The sequence below is a fragment of the Nuphar pumila genome, chromosome 13, assembly GCF_984573655.1.
Source record: "Nuphar pumila chromosome 13, dmNupPumi1.hap1.1, whole genome shotgun sequence".
In the NCBI taxonomy this organism is placed as follows: domain Eukaryota; kingdom Viridiplantae; phylum Streptophyta; class Magnoliopsida; order Nymphaeales; family Nymphaeaceae; genus Nuphar; species Nuphar pumila.
In genome coordinates, this window is record NC_143261.1 from 57,356,707 (window position 1) to 57,376,932 (window position 20,226).

At 37.4% G+C, this 20,226-nt stretch overlaps 1 protein-coding gene and 1 long non-coding RNA gene across 2 annotated transcripts in view; both read left to right on the forward strand.

Annotated features, from left to right (window-relative positions):
* The window catches only part of LOC149818459 (uncharacterized), a 395,444-nt gene that overhangs the window by 226,106 nt on the left and 149,112 nt on the right, over positions 1 to 20,226 (forward strand). The window lies entirely within an intron of this gene.
* LOC149818465 (uncharacterized) lies at positions 8,761 to 9,177 on the forward strand. The gene is made up of 3 exons (XR_016427390.1): positions 8,761 to 8,866; positions 8,959 to 9,007; positions 9,115 to 9,177. It is a non-coding gene; the product is annotated as an uncharacterized LOC149818465 (long non-coding RNA).

The following is a 20,226-nucleotide window of genomic DNA, read 5'->3' on the forward strand; positions in this document are numbered from 1 at the left end:
TGAAAAGACACAGGATCATTCTCAATTAGAAATGTATAAAAGTCAGAACCAAAATTAGTTGGTTTTCTAATGTGTTTACTGAGTCTAACTTCAGTTTCTGGTTCATCAACACAATCATTAGAATATTCAATCATGTCATTTACAGGAAGTTCATCTACTATAATTCGGCTGCCATCAAGAAGAGAATCAAATGCATTTTTATGTTCTATGAAAGATGCATCTCTAGATTCTACAATAACATCATTAACAATGTCCAAAAATCTATATGCTTTACTATGTTTAGTATACCCAACAAATGCACATTTAAATGCTTTAGGTCCAAACTTCTTCCTTTTATTTTCTGGAATTTTAACATATGCTAAACAACCCCAAACACGAAAATAACTAAGATTAGGTTTCTTACCAAAACACAATTCATAAGGTGATTTATCAGATTTGGAATAAGGAACTCGATTAAGAATATAACAAGCAGAAAGTATAGCCTCTCCCCATAAGTTGGAATGCAAACCCGTATTAAGCAGCATAGCATTCCTCATTTCTACAAGTGTTCTGTTTTTTCTTTCTGCTACTCCATTTTGTTCATGAGTTCTAGGAGCTGACGTTTGATGGATAATACCATTATCTTCACAGAATTTATCAAATTCTCCACCTAAGTATTCACCTCCTCTATCTGTTCTTAAATGTACAATATTTGTTTTAAACCTATTTTGTACTTCAGCTAGATAAAGAAGAAATTTGGAAAATGCTTCAGATTTATGTTTCAACAAATAAACATAACAAAATTTTGAGTAATCATCTATAAAGGTAATAAAGTACCTATTGCCACCACTACTCAAAACATTATCCATCGTACACACATCAGAATGCACTAATTCAAGCAATTTATAATTCTTTTCTACACTAGGAAACGGGAGTCTAGTTAGCTTAGTTTGAATGCATGTCTCACACTTATGTTTATGTTCTATTCTCACATGACACGGAAGAAGACCAAAGTTATTCATATTATGAATGTAACGAGAAGTTATATGTCCTAATCGTGAATGCCAAAGAAAATAGGAGTCAACCATATAAACAGAAGTAGTAGCTTCATTTATGCTCATCTTGAACATACCACCAGTGGCAAACCCTTTTCCTACAAATATTTTTCCTTTGGTCACAGTTACAATCCCAGACTCAATAACAATCTTAAAACCATTTCGTGACAGGAGATCTGCAGAGATTAAATTTTTTTGAACTTCTGGAGCATAGTGGACATTCTCAAGTGTTAGGACTTTCCCGGAGGTGAACTTAATTTCCACACTCCCTTTTCTCAGCACTTTAGTTGAGGAAGAGTTTCCCATAAAGAGATTGCATCCTTCCCCCACTACTTCATACGACTTGAACAAGTTCCTGTCGTTTGCCACATGAACAATGCTTCCAGTATCCAGGTACCAGTCTTTATTTGCAGCCACCATAAAAGTTTCAGAGATTACAGCAACAAGCCTCTCCTCTGACTCATTTGGCATAGGACCAGTCCTCTTCCGTTCTCTGCATTCTCTAGCAAAATGGCCAAACTTGCCACAAACATAACAACTAATTTTCTTTTTATCAGTTGGCTTTTTCCCTTTCACAAAATTCTTTTTGATTTTCTGGGTTTTCATGATTTTGCCACCCTTGTTACTAACAAAATTCACTTTAGGATAACCTTCTTTAGGACTCGAATTCTTTTTGTCACGAAGACGAGTCTCTTCCTCAATTCGGATGTCCTTAAGAAGGCCATCTAAAGTAATTTTCTCATTTTTATGTTTTAGGTGATTCTTATATTCTTTCCAGGAATCCGGCAGCTTCCCAATGATGACAGCAACTTGGAAGTCATCATCAAGATACGTACATTCTCCTTTGATCTTATAGGCCAGTATTTGCATCTCATGAATTTGAGCAAGTATAGGCTTGTCATCAACAATAGAAAAATTAACATACTGATCTACGATAAACCTTTTGTTACCAGCATCTTCTGCATTGTACTTGATCTCGGAGAGCATTCCACAACTCTCCAGCCAACTCCAATGGTGAATACAAGTCAAAGAGAGAATCGGCTAAAGTGTTCAGGATATGCCCTTTGCATCGGTAGTTGTCAGTAAACCACTTCTCTCGCTCTTTCTTCTGTTCTTCTGTCTCAACTTCTCCAGCAGCGACAGTGGGACAGGGCTTTTTGAGAACATAGTCAATATGCAGCTCGGATAGCAAGAAATAGACCTTTGATTGCCACCGCTTGAAGTTTGACCCATCAAATCGATCAAGTTTTTCGAGGTCACGGCTAAGCAGATTGATGGAGTTGGATGTCGAACCAGAGGCCATAATGAAGTTCTAAAATTGTTACACCAACCTTGTGAAAATGGATTTAAGAAAAGAGATCTCAAGCCTAGAGGCACGTTCTTAAGATCGCTATCTTTAGAACTTCAATCGCCCCACTCCGGGAAGACCGAAGATGCGAAAAGGGGTTTGATGCGACTGAGTTCCCAGGATACAAATAGGCTTGAACCTCCAGAGAGTCACTGCTTCGCAAGGACAGATGATCTCTACCACACTTGTACTCTGCAAGCCAAATTGAGAAGAAGGAAGAAGAAGATTTTTTTTTTTTGAGAGTCGTAAAATTCTTGTATATTCAAAAGACGAAATAGAAGATATTATAGACTTTTAGAGAGGCCAAAACGTTTTGCGATAAATGAGATTAATGGCCATAAATCTGACGGTTTGAAAATAGGACGAAAAAGACCTGAACGGTCACCCACTTTTGACTGTCAATCAAAGGCCTCCAAAACCGCCCAACAGTCACAATGCAACATTAACTCGATATGCATGCAACTTAAAGCTTTTCAAACGGCCAGATAACTCAAACTGAAAAACAAAACGGATATTTTCACCTCATCAGCACCTCGCACCGCTGCGAGCGTGCCAAGTGCCAAGTGCCACGTGCCACGTGCCACGTTGCGCCTCAAGCGCCCTTGCGCGAACGGCGTGTCCGTTGCTACACGATGCGCAGCAACGTCCGCAATCCACCTAAAGAATCAAAGCTTACCAAAGTAAAGAATAGATAACAAGCTCTCTATTTAAACCTCTTGAAAAACTTTTCTCTCTTAGATATGGGACTAAACTTTTTCAAAACTCTTTTGGTAGTAATCATTAATATTTTAAAACTTTTCTAACAATAAAGTCACCCGAGATCTGTAAATCCACCATATCCAACTCAACAAAATCAACAAACTGCCGCATACTGCTAGTATATCTTTGTTCTCGGTTGGATTCATAGGTACGTAGAAAATTAAATTTTTTAGTTATGCACCAATTTGCCAAAACTCTTTTACCCTAACAAGTTAAGCTCATCCTGAAAAGCTCTTTTTAAAGCAAATATAGTTGGAGCATATACTAATGTGAGCATTAAAAAAATGCTTGAATTTAGCTGTTCAAAATACACCATGATCGAAAATAGGCCTTTGTCCATAACCATACCACTAATACCTTCCCTTCAAACCACCAAAATATCCCCTGATATGCCAATCGAGGAAATAAAATCAAAAGAACAACCTCGCCAAATTTGTGCAAGGAAACTGACTTCAAACATTTCCATCTTTGTTTTCAAAATACAAACAATGTCCACCTACTACCATGAGTAATGCAATAACGGCCCCCAAACCATATCTACCTTCCATTTTAAAAAAGAATGCCTCCCGTTCCCACACCCTCATGATTTCCCCCCTTCCATTTTAAAAAAATACTTCTTCCATTCTCCAATTGTTTTGCACCTGGCCTTTAATGCATGAGCACAGCGAACGAGGAATCACCTCCCCCTGCCACCGCTGGAGGGGAACCAACTCGACGATCGGTGAGCTTTCTTGGCCAGACGAACTGGCACCAACAACGCTTTCTTTTGATGCCAAACCAACCACTGATTCTTGAGGCGGGGCTGCCATTGTTCAGCGATGGCCTTGACAGCCTTGCAGACCCGCTGGTCCCTACTGCCCCCATGACAACAATCTTGCTGGGGGCTGATGAAGTTGTGGATCCAGAATCAGATCCAAGTCCAACAAAAAAGAAGAAAAAGTGATGAGATTGAGATCCAGGATTCAATTGGATCCGTAGTTAGTATTTAAGATTTGAATTTCTGTTTTGGGTTTGCTTTCAAATCTTATCCAAAATTCATGGTAGAGTTGGGGTTTTAGTTTTTTATAAATACTTGTTATGAGAGAGGGATTAAGGGGAGTTAGAATGATTAAAAATGGCTATTTTCTTGAGTTTTATGTAATTTTTAGTTTTCTTTGCTTTTTTCAATTTCAGTGCATATAAATAGTGTAACCTAGTTTTATGGTAAAATCAAGCACTCTTGATTTACATCAGTTGGTATCTTGTGACAATGTCATGAGGTGTTCAAGAAAAGAAAATGACAGAAATCATGGTTGAAGCAAAGGATAAAGTAACAGATTGGCCAACGAAACTAATATCCTTGAAAGCGACTATGGTGGAGATCAGCAAAAGTCTTGCCATGCTGGGATGAACAATTCAATCAAATTAGGAGAAAAACACTATGTTTGAGGCGTTCATGCGATGATTATACGTGATTCGTGGGAAGACACCCATGAAACAAAGGTTTTGACCCTTGGTAACATCCCACTAATGAGCAGCGAAAACGCTCGAGAGACTGCCAAATCTTCCTCTTTGGTACAAAACGATGACAGAGGAGGGCCTCATCCCTCTCCTTCTTTTCTGGCTCCTCCCTTCACGGCGACTCCACACCCTCTCTTTTTGGCCACCTTTATCACTGCTTGGAGGACCAGCCCCGACACACTCAGCTCTTCCTTGTCGGTGGATGAGAACTGACAAGTACCCGTCGCCCTGGCTGATGGGCTCGACGGTGGGTTGCAACTCACCGTTCGACCCTCCATGGACTCAGCAGCCATCGTGCTGGGGCACCCCATTGTCAAATTGCCATTGTTCGGTGGGTTGCCGCCGGATAGGGTAGGCTGACAGGGGGCAACCACCGACAGACGGCCCTGGGCCACCGCCCCCCAAGCGGCGCCCGACTGCTCATAGGAACCCCTCACACGGGTTCCTGATGTGAATAGGGTTTCGTGGGAGGGTACCCAGTTCATCCTAGGAACCGGTTCTCATAACCGGGTCACGGCAATAACGGATTTCAACACCCAGGACTTGGTTTCGGGTATTTGGGCCTCAGATCATAGCCAGTTTTCATCGGGTTTGACCCCAGACGCCCTACTTTCGGGTAGTGTAAGTCCAGTCCAAGGTATTATACCTCCAGATTAGACCCAAAACCTTGATTTTAGTCTAAATAATTAGATGCAAGCCAAAACTAGACCTAATTGGTCTCGGATGGAGCTCTAGTTCCAATTCAGACCAGCAGAACCAATATAATTTTGGATATGGATCAGGTCTTAACTAGGCCTTTTACCCTCAAAGCTCAATCCAATATCTGACATATACCAATCCAATTCGACGATCCAATATCCTCTTTCGATTGTGATCCGGTTCCAAGCCTGATATCATTGCCACCCAAACTTAAATCCGACCCATGAACCGAACCTCACCCAAACCCAAAATCAACCTCTTGAACACCAAACCTACCCACAACCACACATGTATCCTAATTATCCCCCACCTAGGCCTACACAATTAGGGATGGTAGTGGAACGGGGAAAAATGGGATTCGACTGAACCTGCCCCGTTTGGACTGGAGATGGACATAAAACGAGGAATGAACCGGGGATGAAGGTGAAAATCAAAACTTGTATAGAGATGAAGGCTGGATGGACTTACTCTTGCCCCCGCCCCATCACCGATCCGCATTAATGAAATTATTAATATATCTTTATATATTATAAAATCTTCATATATATACATATGTTCTTAATCTTAAACATTTCCTCTCCTTATTTTCTTCTTAATGCTCTTAAAATAGGAATAAAGTTATTTTGAGATGGGGATGGGGACAGCATCAGGAATGGGTCTAAACCAGTGTTGTGAGAGGCGTACGCCTCAGAGGCGAGGTGCACGCTCAAGGTACTGAGGCGTTGCTGTGATGCGCTTAAAGCTAATATAAAAAAAAAAACTGACTGAGCATTAAACAAAGGTCGTTCTGATGCAGTCGAATACGCATTAAATTCAATCGGCATTATCATTTAACAATGTACGCTTGGAAATAAATTTGGGAGAAAAGTTATCACAAATTCAGTCATTCTTATATTGTGAGAGGCGTACGCCTCAGAGGCGAAGCACAGGCTCAACGCCTCGCTTCGCCTCATCGCATTTAACAACCTTGGTCTAAACACTTCCACTCCTTATTTTTTTCTTAATCCTCTTAAAAGTATATGCGAAAGTCGTACTGGATTTGTAGATGTACATAAGAAATATTTACTTAAAGAAAGTTCACACATTTTTTGTGACATTCTCGCACATGATTTGCAATGTACTATATTTACAAAAGGACAAAAATATTATTAAAAAAACTGGGAAAAAGATTTTGGATGTGAGGGGATTTAAGCAAATTAGGGGACATTTTGAAAAATGTGCCATTTTTACAAGGACAATACAATTATTTTACGAAGAATATGTATCCTTCTCTTTGTATATATATATATATATATATATATATATATATATATAGGTAGGTGCTTTTTTTTCCAGTTGATTTACAAGGAATCCCCCACCTGAATCATGGTTGCTTTTTCTGTTTGTTGTCAATAGCATCCAATTAGCCTCATTTTATATACATTTGAAAATTGTCTTAAGCTCCTCTTTGAAAGGAGACAAACTAAAACTTTTATAACATTTATTCTTTTGCTTCTGTTGTCTGTGGCTTCTTGTTCATTTTTGTCGTGTAGCGGTTGTATTCTTGTGTTTTCACTGTGCTATTGTGTAACTTGGGTATATTAATTTATTACCTTCTGTTTATATTTTCAAAATAAAATCTGTCATTAAATGGTAAATGGCATATATTGATAATCTGTATTCTCCCACACTTTTATTGAAAAAATCTTGGCAAAATGAATAATTTTTTAAAAATTTATAAACTGAAGTTAAAAATATGTAAAAAAATTACTCAAATGCCAAAAGCAATAAATATGTCTCATCCATTGTTTTAAAAATGAAAAAGAAATGAAAGATGGGAGAGTCCAGAGGCCGAAATAAATACTTTCTTGCTTAGGATTAAGTTACATTCAGTATTTATTGCCATTATTTAGTTAGGAGAAAAAGATTGAGAGAGATGTGAATGATAAAATAGGATTATCAGCCAAAGTTTTTTAAAATCATTTATGAAACATAAATTATGATATTTTAATTTTAAATTATCACAACATTTTGAAAAATATCGTGATATTTTAAATGTTAGAACTGATGAAAAGATATCATAATATTTTTTTAAAATATCATGATATTTGTGACTGTGCTTATACCTTCTTCCATTGCCTTAGTTTTCTTTTACTGCAAAATTCAATTTTATGTTTTTATGAAAAACAACTGCATTACTTGAGTTTTATCCTTACATACTTGTAATCACCATTGATAGCTGCTAACTTTTATTTAGTTGCAAACTATGTTGTCAAAAGTGATACGTGGTTACCTAGTCAACTGGTACTGCCTACCCTACTTGTGTTCGCCTAATCCTCCCAGAGCCAATCCCTAGTTAGACAGCACAGAGTAGGATGACATTGTTTTTTATTTTTGAGGTCTTAAATTAATCCTATGCACTTAATTCCTATATGATGTTTTTTGTGCTTATTTTCTTTATTACTTGAGAAAAATGATTGCTTGGGCCTTGTTAGGGACTGTTGCAATCGGATTGATGTCAACATATATTCTTGTTAAAACCCACACACATACATGTGCACACATGCATACACAAAAATTTGCGAGTCTCTATTACAGCTCAATGTTTCCAGAAGAGATGTTCTTGTAAGAGTAAATATTTAGTGCTATGCTGCTATTATGCATTTTAGAGCATACTAGGATCAGCATAGAGAATCTAGTACAAGACTAATGTGTGTTGCCAATTTGCCCTTATCTTCCCTTTTTAAATTTTTTCACAAGGTCTATTATGTTCAATGATAAAATGATTCTGGGGGTGCGCTTCTTAGGAGCCTTAGGAGGTCATTGTTAACATAATTCCTGCTTGCATGAGTAATTCAAACCATTTTCTTCTTCCTAGGTGTTGATTAAATGACATAATCGATGCCGATATTCTTTTTAGAATAATTTCTAGTGTATCAGTTGAAATTTTGTGTTGATTCTAGTGGAGTGGGTATTATTCTTGATCGTAAAGATACCGATGCTCGACTTTGGAGAGCATCACACAATTTCACTTTCGCCCACTGATTAATTGTCAAGCATTTCACAATTTACTAAGTTCTTTCCTCATTCATGTATGTTATTCAGGAGCTTCATTGTTTCCATTGGTTAATTGTTAAATGCAATTGAGTTTTCCAAATAGTCTGAGTCATATATTGCAAGTTTATATGACATGATTATTCAGGAGGTAGTGATGCTTTTTCAGTTTCCAGAAAGTAGCGAAATTTTTTTACTGAGATTCTAGCTAGATTATGGGCGTAATATCTTTCAATGTATTATGGAATTATCTGTGCGCATACATTTGTTCCATTTTGTATAGTTGTCTTAAGGTGAGGCAATTAATTAACGATTTAACTTGAAATGCAAGTGTTTATGTTCATATATAGTTATGCTCATCATTGTTGTCAGATATCCTGAAGGTATTGTAAATCAGGCGCTCGACGACATTTTTGCAGATACTTTTGGTAATGATGTTGACAATGATTCAGTTATAGATTCAGATTCGGAAAGTGATGGTCTTCTTTCTGAGGTAATGTCATGCTCTTCTAAAAATCCGGCCTCATCTTTTTCTAATTCCTTATTTATTTATGAAAGAGTTCTGAATTCTGATATTGGTTTCAGGATTTGAATGGTTCTTATCTTGTTAAAGATGGAAGTGATGATAATTCAGGTTGGAACATAATTACAACAGTGAAATTTGGTGTTTGAAATATCCTAAATTTTTGTTTTAGTAAAATCGCAAGAGGATATTTTTCAATATAATTGCTGTTATTGTAGATGAAAGCTACCATACTGCTCTATCTGAGCAGAACAAGACAATTCAGGTGGAACTCGTGAAGCAGAAAAGTAAGTTAGATCGGCTGAAGAAAAAGGTAAGAACGACCTTGTACTTAATTAAGACCTTGAAATGACCATAGATATGAAGCTCAACATGATGGTATGTCTAACTAATATAAACATGTAGGGTTTGTTTTAAAAAATTTCTCTCCTATTTTGAAGACAAAAAAATTGATGGCTCACATTCATCATTGTAATGCACTTAGTTTTACCCAAAATGAACTAATGCTAGGGATGTCAATCGATCACGTTTGAGTCAGGTATCTGAAAAGTACAAATCTGATTAGTTGAATCGGTATAGCAAATGAATCTGATTAATAATCAGATTCGGATGCAGTTTTCAGATTTTCATTTGAATCTAGATCCAAGGGTAATCCAACCCAATTCCTTATAAAATATATCTGATTAGCTAACCGAGTACAGGTTCAATATTGCCTTTTCCATCCAACTCTAAATTTGATTAAGCTAGATCCGGATAGGTCAGATTCACTAAGACCTAGATCTCAACTGAATATTTCCAGTTTACTGCCCTGGCTAATGCTTAGAAAGATTTTCATGTTATGACCCTTGAAATGTTGTATTCTTAAGTATGAAGAGCATATTTAAAGCAATAGAAGTGCTTTTTGTTTTTTATTTTTGCTTTTGTGTTTGCTCATAAAAAGAAAACAAGTGCATCTTTTGTGATATAGACAACTCTTCATACTTCTTTCAGTACGACATTATTTCTGGATGCTTGAAATATTAATAAGGTTATGTTTGCTTCATTGTTTCACCAGGACCCAAATTTTGGTGAGTTTCTGGAAAAGCATAGTTTGGAGCTTCAAGCTGCAAGCAATGAAGAAAAAGTAAGGCCTCCATCACTTTCCAGTTTCCACATGGCCATCATTGTACTGGCTTTCGACATTCTATTATCATTTTATCATTGGTAGGACTCCTATTGATATTAAAAAATTCTGATGCCATAAATGGTTGTCTTCTTAGGTTGTATGTCATGTCGGTAGTCATGTTATCAAGTCTACTCTTCTCTGTTCTTTTTTCCTTCACCATTTTTCTTTTGTTTTTTTTTCTGGTGTGTGTCTATTCCAGATTGGTGTGCTCAAATCAGGCCAGATTGGGTCCAACTAACCAATCCTGATTGATTCCATAGATTATCCATACCAGTGGGAATCAATTTTAGAGTCAAGTTGAGTCAGATTAGTATAAAGTGGCAAGTGTCTGGTTGGACCAATCCATTGATTAGATCACCCAATTTTAACGTTCTTCTTATCATTTTTTGATAACTTTGCAGTGAATTTAGGTGGTTTTGTTCTTAGTTGTCATAGGCGCTAGGCGGAGCCTAGGCGGTGAGCCCCTAAAAAGCCTAGGCAGTCTAGGCAGTACCCCAAATAAAAAAACAAAAAAAATATATACAAATATGTAAACAAACTACTAAAATTAATAACAAATATGTATACAACATAAAATCAATCAACAATAAGCAAGAGACAAAACAAAATATGTTGTCAAACACTATAAGATAATTATATTAAATAACCTGCTCAATACATTGTCCAACACAAAATATTTAACAACACAATACATTTAACTAAACATAGAATTCTGAAACATATGTCTATATATAAAAGTCATCTTCATTCTTCAGTATCAAACTTCATTTCAACGATTTCCTTCATTTATTGCATCTTTTAGTGGCTTGAGATGATGATGGCAGATCATCTTCATACAATTTCTGTCCCACAAATGTTGCAGGTACTTGTGCCTTTCTCTCATCATCTTTTTTAAGACTAGTAAGAAGCTCAACACAAATATCAGAAGGAATGCTATGTTTACATAATTTCACAGTGGAGTTAATATGTCCCACAACATGATATTTAAATCTATACAATCCTTCATGCATTATAAAATCACAAAAATTACACTTCACTATTTCTTTGGCATCTCTAAGTTAATAGTGTACAATATTTCAATGCAGGTTTCTTTGAGAGGCATCCTCCAAGACCTCTACCCTCCATCGACTTACTAGAATACGAATTAATAAATCTAATCACTACAAAAATGTAATATAATGTAACTGATAACCATGTTAAAAAATGAAACAAAGAACAATGGAATAAATAAACCATGCAACTGATAACCAATGCAAAAAATTAAAACATAACCAATTAATCACCAAATAAAAATATAAGCATACAAACATTTAACAAATCTACACACATAACATAATTAACTTTAACTGTATTTAAGTATAAAATAGTAAAAAAAACCCAATAAGTTTATAATAACAACTTAAATTTAATCCTTAGATGAACTTGAAAGTCTATCATCATATTCATTGATATATTGCTCTTCTTCTTCAGTTTTATTTGCAGAGTTAACTTATTCCTCTTCTTCTTCCACCCTCACCACCTTCTTTCCTTTGTCAAACATTTTCTTTCTTAGGACATTAGTTACATGTATTTTTACCCCCACCCTATGCCTTAACGCTCTGGATGCCTTATCAACAAGATCTCATGTAAGTGATGTGTCATTTTCAAAGATTATCATTGACTTCTCTTAAGACAATGGGGTCGAGATCTCCTTTTTTTCATTCTCTCCTCATACCTTCGTTTCAATTTATGATTATATTGCACAAAAAACAAACCATTCAACTTTTTGTGCAAAAGTCAGTTTCTTTTCTTTGTATGAATCTATAAAAATATATATAAAGTTAAAATATATACAAACTGACAAATATTATTTAGTAATTAGTAGTAAATAATATTTTACTGCTTCAAAAGTACTTCAATCACGTTCACAACTGAATGTAATGCATGCGAGACCTAAGACTTGAACAACAAAGGTCTGGAGCTGGAGACAACCAATGGCAAAAGAAATCCACCAATCTACTATAAAAAAATCAAATTACATATAATTAAAGTATATGTTGAAACTTGGTTTGAGAAAAGATAGAAAAGTACCTTCACGATTAGCCCTAATCACCCTTAAGTAGTGATTAGGGTCAATAAAGAAAATTACACTAGAGACCATTGAAAGTTAAAATATAAACAAGACCACCCAATAAACCCCTCACGATAATAACTCTCAACACTCCCCCTCAAGCTGAAGCATAGATATCAATCATGCTCAGCTTGTTACAACACTTTGAGAATTCTGTGATAGGAAGGAGTTTGGTAAAAACATCTGCTACTTGATCTTCTGAAGAAACATGAAAAGTTGATATATTTTCCACTTGAACCATATCCCGAATATAATGACAATCTATCTCAATATGCTTAGTCCTCTCATGAAACACATCATCTTAATAGGCAGAGAAACCTTTATGCTCAATCCGGTAAGCATAGATTTTATCCAAATCATTTCAGCAGCAGTTTGTGCCATGACCCTATATTCTGACTCAACACTTGATCTTGCTACTACAGCTTGTTTCTTGCTTCTCCATGAAACTAAGTTGCCACCAACAAAAACACAGAACCCTGTAGTAGACTTCCTATCATCAACCGACCCTGCATAATCAGCATTAGTATACGCAACCACATCAAGATTTGCCTCTTTTGTAAACAATAGACCTTTTCCTGGAGATGTCTTCAAGTATTTAAGAACCATCATAGCTGCCTCCCAATGAACTTTTCTTGGTTTATCCATGAATTGACTCAATTTGCCAACAACAAATGATATGTCAGGCCTAGTTACAGTAACATAGAGAAGTTTACCAATAAGAGTCCTATAGGACTTACTATCAACTGCCTCAGATTGCTCGTCATACAAGAACAATTTAGGATTCATGAGAATAGTGGCTGGTTTTGCACCAAGCATCCCTGTCTCCTGTAAAAGATCAAGCACATATTTACTCTGAGAAAGAACCATACCTTCTCTATTTCTTGCTACTTCGGTTCCCAACAAGTACTTGAGAGGACCCAGATCCTTTGTAATAAAGTATTTCTGCAGATATGCCTTGGTGCTTGAAATCTCCTGCTCATTATCTCCAGTTAAAATTATATCAACATAAACAACCATAGTCACAAAACCCTTAGAGCTATTCTTTATGAACAAAGAATGATTTGATGGTGACCTCTGGAAACCAAATTTAGACATCACCTCAAACAATTTGTGAAACCATGCACGCGGGCTTTGCTTTAGGCCATATATTGCCTTTTTTAGTTTGCACACTTTGCCACACTCTCCCTGTCGTTCGAAGCCAGGCGGTTGTTGCATGTAGACCGTCTCAGATAGATCCCCATACAGAAAAGCATTCTTCACATCAAGCTGAGTCATACTCCACCCATGATGAACAACCACAGAAGTAACTAAGCGTATAGTGCCCATTCTGGCTACGGGAGAGAAAGTCTCAAAGAAGTCCACCCCATATGTTTGGGTGTAGCCTTTGGCGACTAGACGAACTTTGTGTCTCTCCAGAGTGCCATCAAAATGATATTTAATAGTGTACACCCACTTACAACCAACAATGTCTGCATCAGAAGGAGGATCGACAAGCTCCCAAGTCCCTTGAGAAATCAAGGCGTCCATTTTTTCTTGCATTGCTTGTTTCCATTGAGGATCTAATGAAGCCTGTTGATGATTGATAGGACTGGAGATGGCAGATAAAGCAGATAGAAAGTTTTGCATGCTCATTCCAATCTTGTTTGTGGACACAAACTTTGAAATTGGGTTCAGAGTACACTGACGCATGCCTTTCCTCAGGGCTATGGGCAAATCATTTTTAATCTCAGGATCTGCTCTACGATCATCAGGATAAGCAATAGAATCATCAACATAATCAGGATCACTGACTGCAGGAGAAGAAGACGATGAAGGGCCACGAGAGGAGGCTTGACGACGAGTATACACCAGTGGAGGATCATGGAACCGAGTTGAAGAGGGATCAGAACATAATGAAGGCAATAAAGGAACTGACTCCAAAGGAATGGGAGGAATGGGTAAGGGAAATGATGTGGACATATCAGGATTCACACGAGACGCGCACGGCGAGAAGTAAGGAATGGTCTCAAAGAATGTGACATCCGCACTGATATACTCTTTACGAGCAATGGGGTCAAGACATTTGTACCCTTTTTGGTTTTTTGGATACCCAAGGAAGACACACTTAGTTGCCTGTGCAGCTAGTTTGTCCCTAGTAGGTCCAAGTTTTTGCACAAAACAAACACAACTAAATACCTTAGGAGAAACTTTGAACAAAGAACAATCAGGATAAAGTTGTCTGATAGGAATTTGGTCATTAAGAGCAGAAGAAGGCATTCTGTTAATAAGGTAACAAGAAGTAAGAAGGGCATCTCCCCAAAAAGAAGCTGGCATGTTTGTTTGAATCATAAGGGTTCGAGTTACTTTCAAAAGGTGTCGGTGTTTTCTTTCAGCTACCCCATTTTGCTGGGATGTATGGGCATATGAAAATTGAGGGCAAATCCCATTATCTCGATAAAATTGTAATAGTTTGCTAGATTTGAATTCAAGAGCATTATCAATGCGAACAATTTTAACAATGGAACCAAATTGAGTATTTATTTCAAGAATAAAAGATTGGAGAATACACAAGACTTCAGATCTCTCCTTTATTAAAAAGACCCAAGACACTCTAGAGTAGTCATCACAATGACAAGGTAATACTTGGACTGAAACCTATTAGGAACCCGACTAGGCCCCCAAACATCAACATGAATTAGATCAAAAGGACTTTGACAAGTACAACTCTGACTTAAAGAAAAAGAACTACGATATTGCTTGCCCAACTGACATGCTTCACACTGAAAGGACGCTGTAGGAGAGACCTGTGGAATGACTCTTTGAAGCTTGGAAAGAGAAGGATGACCCAATCTGAGATGCCATTGGTAGGAATTAGAACTCGATTCCACACACGAAGTTGCTACTCCAACAGGTTGTGTAAGATATAAACACCTCCCTCCTCATGGCCTCCACCAATCTTCTTCCCAGACAGCAAATCCTAAAATACACAAGAACCCGAGTCAAATATAACTCGACAATTTAGTTCTTTTGTAAGCTGGCTTACGGATAATAAATTCTTAGGAAACTGTGGAGCATGGAGAACATATTGAATCCGTAATGTAGGGGTAAAATGCACATCTCCTTGCCCCACCATTGGGGATAATCTACCATCTGCCAATTTAACATGACGAGGGAAAGATGTATGAACCAGTGTAGAGAAACTATGTGAATCTCCACAAAAGTGTTGAGAGGCGCCAGAATCAATAATCCATATCTTACCTCCATCATCCAACTGAGTACCCGCAGAGCATGCCACATCAGTCACTACAATAGAGGCAGACACAAATGCAGAACTCTGAAAAAGAAGCTGATCATATTCTGCACGACTGAGAGTAATCGTATTGGTTGAAGAAGTAGGCACAGGTTCAGTGATGGAAGAGACAACCGGAGTTGTTGCTTTGGGGAACGATAATGAGCTCTGAGGGCGACTTCTAGGGTTCTTATCCCAACAACGATCCTCAAGGTGCCCTTGCTTGCCACAATATGTACACTGAAGCCTGCTACGACCTCCACTGCCTCTTCCACGACCTCTGCCTCTGGAAGAACTAGGTAAACCATGCCCTCCTCCACCTGTGACAACAAGAGCTGAAGTCTGAGAGTCTCCGTGAGGCGGAGGAAGGGTAACAGCAAGATGACTTAACCGGTTGTAGGCATCAGCTAGAGTAGGGATCTCTGAGCTAGTAAGCATTTGCACCTTGGCTACTGAGTAATCTGGAGATAATCCTGATAGAAAACGAGCCACCATAGTCTACTCCTGATGGGTTTTATGATTAGTGCAGCAGGGAGGACGAACAGAGTTGAGCCTTTTATAGGTTGATTTAACTGATGCATAATATTGGGAAAGATTCCGATCACCCTGCTGCAACTGAAATATCTCTTGCTCAACTTACAAAATTCTACTGACATTTTTGTCTTGAGAGTACGTGTCACGTAATGAATCCCACATCTCCTTTGCAGTAGAATAGTAAATTAAGCCGTCTGCAATATGTGGCTGAACACTGTTCATAATCCAAGACATAACAATGTCATTATCTTCCTGCCATGTGGCATATTTCCCAGTTTTCTCTGTTGGTTCCTTTTTTAACAAAATATGTTTTCGACGATGTCCTGACACAGACATCATAAAAGTCCTTGACCACCTTTTATAATTATTGTCGTCCAGCTTTACGGACGACCCATAAGAGAAGGGATTAGCAAAAGCTTTGTACTCTGCAGACACTTCAAACCTTTCTTCACCATCACTGGACTTTATTTCAGCCATGGTATTTCACTGCTGACAGTAGCTAGCTAATGAGCCGGATAATAATAATAACCAGAAAGTAATCACGAGCAAACTGATAGTAAAGAAATAGATTCCAGCTGAAATAAAATCCTTGTCTTGCAATATATATATATCACAGACGCCACCAGCAAGATAATAAATTTGATCACCACTATAAAAATTAATTTTAGATGACAAAAATTGATTTCACATCTGAACTTCAACAAAAATTAATCAGATCTGATTAAACCTGATTCCAACAACAGCAAGCACTACAGATTTAACGCCTACCACATCAACACGACTCTGATACGAGCAAATCTGATTCCAACGACAGCAAGCACTACAGATTTAACACCTACCACATCAACACGACTCTGATACGAGCAACAGTCAGTCAGCCACACCATTCAGATCTGATCCAACATCAATGCTCCACGCTACACGACATCCAATTACTGCACGATCTCAGATCTGCTCCACCCAATCACAAATTGATTGCTGATCTGATGCAACAAGATCATGATGTCAGATCTGCTCCACGCAATCTCCACATGATGGTAGATCTGATGCACCACGATCCATCAATATTACTGAGGCGTCATCAACAAGGAGCAAAAGAGGAACACACGATCTAAGGTGTCTAATCAGATCTGCATATTGTGTAGAACTAGTCAGATCCCAGGTCGTGAGACTGAGGAAAGAACCTAGGGTTCGATCAGAAGGAAGATCGAACAAACTAGATATAGGCTAGGAGGAGAGAAGAAGAAAGAAAAAAACTATGATAAAGAGGGAAGAAAGAAATTCAGCCTAGGCGTTAGATTCTCCCAAGAACGAGAGGCTTTGATACCATGTTGAAACTTGGTTTGAGAAAAGATAGAAAAGTACCTTCACGATTAGCCCTAATCACCCTTAAGTAGTGATTAGGGTCAATAAAGAAAATTACAAAAGAGACCATTAAAAGTTAAAATATAAACAAGACCAACTGATAACTTTTTTGATTTCCAATAAACCCCTCACGATAATAACTCTCAACTGTATATAAGTTATAAAAATAATGCAAAAGGGGTTATATGAAATTTAATCATCTTACCTAGGGTTTACACCAGAGTTACCAGTCAAGGAAGCGGGAGCGGGAAACGATACGAGAAGCGGGATCGGGAAGCAAGACACTTTCAAAAATTTAGGAAGCGGGGAAGCGTGGGACCACTAAGAAGAAAATTACGAACCGTCTCGGAAGCGACCAAGGAAGCGAACCGGAAGCGAGGGGAAGCAAAAAAAATGAAAAAATGGGGAAGCGTGGGGGAAGCGAGGGGGAAGCACGCTTCCCAAAAAAGGGGGATGCTTCCCCACACATTTCGGAAGTGCGACATTTCGTGCTTCCGAAGCGCGCTTCGGGGAAGCGTGCTTCCCCTTTTACCTAGGCGCTTCCGGTAACTCTGGTTTACACTTTCTTCTTCCTCTTTGCTAACTCCATTCCAAAAGGCCCAATAGCAGTTCTATATCTTATGAGTTGGTCTAGTAGTGTGTCTCGATCCTCTTCGCTTTGAACAAGACGATTGACACAATCATATAAGTCATTCTTTATCTCCTCATTGGACTCGATATTTTTATACTTATAATATATGGCTGGATTCAAATATAGGTTTGTTGCATGCAAAGGTTTGTGCAATTGATTGCTCCACCATTTATCGATTATCTCCCAAACCCAGCCGTAAATTTGTTTATCATCACACACATTTACCTACTAAGTAAAAGAATTGAAAGTAACCATTATAGAAGCTAAGATAAAATGTAATTTACAATTAGTAGAATACAAAAAAATTAATTTATAATTATACTTTTATTTGTTCCTTTCCACGATCCATTTTCTTGTAGATGTAACCCATAGCAGGCTTTTCATCGCTATCAACCAATCGAAGCATGTCAAACAAGGGGGCCATTGTTTTCAGAGCACAACTCACTCTCTTCTAAAATTTTGAACTCAAAATCATGCTTTCACATCTTTTACCAACTGACGTTTTTGAAAAACTATTTTTTTCCCAATCATCTCTAAGAAATATGAACTTTAGGCATTTTTTCCAATTATATATGCTTTCTAGAGTAAAAAAATGGCAAATTTTGTCACTGCAGGCCTATGTAAGTCCTTTTGTGTGTGTGCTCTCATCATACTCAACACTTGAGAATGTTTGTAATGAATACCACCAATTGCCTTGCTTTTCCGGAAATGTTCTTCAACTCTTTCAATTATCCTATATATTCCAACATCATATCTATACAATGTGCAGCACAAAGAGTCCAAACTAAATGCTTTCTCTTATCCATAAATAATTTACCTGCTTTCACATAGTTTGAGGTATTATCAATAACAACTTGAACCATATTCTCCTCCCAAACTTCAACAATATCATTCAACAATGCAAAAAGCAAATTTGCATCTTTTACTTCATTTGATGCATCAACTGATTTCAAAAACATTGTTCCCAAAAGGCAATTAACAAAAAAATTAATGAGTGTACACCCTTTTGTATCCATGTTTGGACCAATGCACTTTGTATTGGTCCAAGAACTCCTTCATTTTCTTCATTTCTTTATTCAAAAGTAGTTCTCGCAACTCGTGATATGATGGAGGCTTCATCCCTGGTTCAAATTGGCCTATAGCTTCAATCATACTGTAAAATGAAGGCAACTTCGCTGTATTAAAAGGTATTCCACCGTCATAAAATCACCTATTAATGTACTCATACACTGTTTCTCTTTTTTCCTTTTTGAAGCAATTTTCAAACATAGTTTGTTTGTTTGCTTGCCTTCCTTTCTCTGTTGAATCACTTTGAAAGTATAGATCCATAGCCCTTTTGGTCTAAAGCCGAATGTACTACTCCCCTCCATCTATGAAACTGCATTCACGTCCTTCGCCATAATCGGAAGCTGAGAATAAACTTTCATTTCTTTCGTATATATTAACCGTCTCTCTCTTATTTTTTTCATCTCTATTCTTCTTTGATTCCTCCATGTACTTAGAAAGTACTTGCTTGATTTCTGCAATTGTTTTATCATAAGCCTTCACTTTTCTTCCAATCCCAAGTAGATGCCGTTTTATTTTATATATACATCCTTTATAAGTTCAACATTTAAGGTATGTCACAGAATCCAGATCTTGTTTATCCTTAATATAGGCCCACTCCCATGCTGGATCACCTTATTTTCTCTTAAAGTTCTGAATATGTTCCAAATTTGAAAATGTGGACCCACTAGCACTTGCAGATGAAGCCCCCTTCCATTGTTCTAAAAAATGATAAGAATCTAAAAAAAGGCAACATCTAAATTTGCTAAATAAAAGGAGTAAGCAACAAATAACATATCAGCAAAATATGAATTCATAATAAAAAAACCCTTAAGTTTTTTTTTTGTAATTGCAGCACACATTTAATGACAACTTTAACAGGAGCAAACCCTAGGTTTTTTATCAACTATAAAAAAGTTTAGGTGTGTTTTTAACAATATTGAAAACTTAGATGTGTTTTTTATAATCAACCAAAATTTAGGTGTTTTTTTTAAAATGTCCCCCAAAAAACATAGTTAAACCTAATTTGAGTTGGGTTCTGGTCATTATTTTATGCCTATCCTGATGTTTGGGTTTGGGCTCAGTCAGATACCAGACATGGATCCGGCCCATTGACTGCCCAAGATGAGATCTGTGAACTTATACCCAAACAAATGTTTATCTGTGCACTTATACCCTAACAAATGTATATTTGTGCCCACACATGCAACAT